This window comes from Cupressus sempervirens, chromosome 11 (genome assembly GCF_028749045.1).
Source record: "Cupressus sempervirens isolate cs-2001-9-10 chromosome 11, ASM2874904v1, whole genome shotgun sequence".
NCBI lineage: Eukaryota > Viridiplantae > Streptophyta > Pinopsida > Cupressales > Cupressaceae > Cupressus > Cupressus sempervirens.
Genome location: NC_143128.1, coordinates 179,595,588 through 179,598,559, shown reverse-complemented (window position 1 = coordinate 179,598,559; position 2,972 = coordinate 179,595,588). Strand labels below are relative to the sequence as shown.

At 40.5% G+C, this 2,972-nt stretch overlaps 3 non-coding genes across 3 annotated transcripts; 1 reads left to right on the top strand and 2 right to left on the bottom strand.

Moving 5' to 3' along the window:
* Window positions 1-881: 881 nt before the first annotated feature.
* Window positions 882-1,043, bottom strand: LOC149528784 (U1 spliceosomal RNA). Its single transcript, XR_016359301.1, has one exon. It is a non-coding gene; the product is annotated as a U1 spliceosomal RNA (small nuclear RNA).
* A 162-nt stretch (window positions 1,044-1,205) lies between these two features.
* On the top strand, window positions 1,206-1,278 carry TRNAA-AGC (transfer RNA alanine (anticodon AGC)). The gene has a single exon. It is a non-coding gene; the product is annotated as a tRNA-Ala (tRNA).
* A 120-nt stretch (window positions 1,279-1,398) lies between these two features.
* On the bottom strand, window positions 1,399-1,470 carry TRNAW-CCA (transfer RNA tryptophan (anticodon CCA)). Its single transcript has one exon. It is a non-coding gene; the product is annotated as a tRNA-Trp (tRNA).
* Between the last annotated feature and the right edge of the window lie 1,502 nt (window positions 1,471-2,972).

Sequence of the window (2,972 nt, the reverse complement as noted above, 5' to 3'; positions counted from 1 at the left end):
TTTGTTTGTTTCCTCTATTTGTTATCGCCTGATTGGGTGTAATCAACATACTCTTCAAGCTGCTTCCGATGCTCTTCAATATTGGAGATTCAATGCTCTCCAGGCTGCCGCTGTTGTATTATGTGTGACGTGTTCGGTCTGAACATCGTTTTCATTCAATTCAAATATTCCTTTGTGCGATTCAATCAGCCCCTGTGGTTTAATATGGATTTCGATAGCTATGGATGCCGCTAATGACTTAATATCTTCATCGTTGTCTTATAATATGGTTCTCTTATTTTATCGGGCCATTACCAATCTGGAATCTCCATCGGGATGAATTGCTGAGATATCTGCTGGTACACTTGTTTCATCAAACAGTAGTACCCTGTCAAGGTCTAGAACAGGTGCACAATCAAAAGTACCCGAGTCATTTACTTATAGCTAATGAAAGAACAAAACCGAACATCAAAAGATCAAAACCGGGGCTTTGTTTAGGCATTTGTTTTCACAAGAATTCACGCCTTTACTAGTCTCGCGAAGGTTGGAAGAGGCTGAGAAATCAAGGAAACTTGGTTCATTTACTTTTGAATGCGAATCCACAGTCACAAACAAACTGGGATATATAATGAGACCCTGTCTTGTATTTTATTTTCTTCTAGCCTCTTAGGGCCTACAGCATGCCCAGTCAAAAAGAGGTCAGGGCAACTACCTGTTAATGCAACAAATTAATTTGATTTATATGGATCTATCCAACAAATGACTAAAGAGGTCAATAAGACTGTAATAGTTCATCCTACTTACAAAGCGCAGCACCCATTAACTCACAAAGCGAAAGCTCCTCGGCCTCTCTCCCTCTGTAGAATCATCGTTTGAGTAATTATTTGGGTGTTGGTGTTGTGTTGGGGGCCGCGCGTACGCGAGCCCCCTCTGTCACAAATTATGACGTGCACTCTCCACAATGGGAGATGCTAGGCAGAGCTCCCTTCTTCATGTGCAATGAAGGTGCTCTCCCTAGGACATCGGCCTTGTTGATCACCGATTGACCCCGCCCAGGTAAGTATGCTTTCAATCTACCCCTCTCCTCCCCCTTCTACTCCCCTCCTCCCCCCACTCTCCTCTCCTCTCCCGCATGTGGGATCATTTCATTGCAACGCTCAGCTATAAGACAAATGCAGGATTGATGTAGCTCTGCTGCACTCAACCAAACAGTCACACACAAGAATGGGGATGTAGCTCAGATGGTAGAGCGCTCGCTTAGCATGCGAGAGGTACGGGGATCGATACCCCGCATCTCCACTCCGTCGCCCATTTTTTCGCTTTTAAGTCCTCATCTTTGGCTCCAAAACGTAAGTAAGAGCAATTAAATCGGTCTGGTTCCTGTCCAAAATTCCGTAAAAGTATGGGAAGTGCAGGTATTGAACCCGACGTGAATCGAACACGCAACCTTCTGATCTGGAGTCAGATCAGCTACCATTGCGCCACGGATCCTCTTATTTTCAATTCTCCGAGTCGTTTAATTTAGTTTTAATGAAAACGCCATATCGAACTTTAATTATTGTTCTTGCAAGTGATAAAAGCGTTTAAAGCAATAAGATCCTGGTTAGCTTTCACAGGCTCTACAGCAAAAAGACTGTGAAAGACAATTAGAATTGGACTGGTGCAAAATACTGCCTGCTTTGATGGAAGCAAATAGCTATTCGTGCCAGTTAATTAGAAGATATTGTCTGCCTTCCCAGCATATCTCAATCCAACTTCAACATATCTGCGCCCGACCCTTTTAGCAGTTCAACTCACATATCTTTTGCAATCAATTTTAATTTCATACTCCCATCCACACATCGCTTCAATCGTGCCTTGACATGATAGTTCTTGCTCGTTATGTATGTAGGCCTAGAAAAGAAAATCTTCATTCACGTCAAGGGCATCAAATCAAATTCAATGAGCCTGTCTTTTACTCCTCGATTGAAATACTATTAAGCAGACTCTTGTAAAGATCAGGAATCTCCAAAGTCACGGTATCCTCAACGCTGGGAAGTTAACCTTTGCATTTGTTTGGTTTCTTTTCTCACCAAGAGCCTTCAACACAATTACTACTAGAAACAAGTGCACTCGCTGAATGATCTTTTCTAATTCTGCTCATCATATTCCTGAATGCTTCTGATTTGGGAATCGTAGATGGTCACTTATAAACGTATAATCATTATCCGTGCATAACACACGGCATTCTCTTTACTTCTTGTTGACACATCATATCTCTTGTACTCGTAACAATTTTACTACATTTTGAATTCATTTATTGCCATATGCTGCCATTTCAAATACCGGCCCTGATATTATGAAAGTTCCCATAGATTCAATCATATTCCTCTTGTATTTATGGTGTCGCTGATTTGAATCCATACTCGCTGAAGATGCTATCTCTGTGAAACTACACACATTTCTCAAGCTCCTCTTTTATATCTGCACAGCTGTATGTATCCTCTTCAAGTTAATGTTTCTGTTCTATATAGTCACTTTTGGTTATGATTGCTATTCCTGTCACTAGCTTTAGCAGACTTCGCCTTATATAGACTAAAGATATTTTGTTATTGCCAATACATCAGCTTCCTGGCATGGCTTTAGGTCTTTATTCCTTTGACATTGATGATGTTAACACTACTTGTTTTGTACATGCTTCTGAACTCCTTTGACATCAATGACAAAACTCTCATCAAAGTTATTGTAGAGGAAACTGCAAGAAAGTGGCGATTACAAGAAACATCCTTATATTTCGTGTTTCAGTCCACATAATAGTTAAAGAAAGTTTAGGTATCTAAGTGGACAGCTGTAAAATTATGCCTTGCTATTTTACTGACTAGATGATCTAACTGAAAGGCTGAAAGTTTTAAAAGTTAGTGTGGTTGTGAATATAAAAAGCAGAATGGTTAAAGGTGGGCGAAAACTTATACCTTATTGAATTGCGAGTAAAGGGTTTCGAATACTTCTTTGCT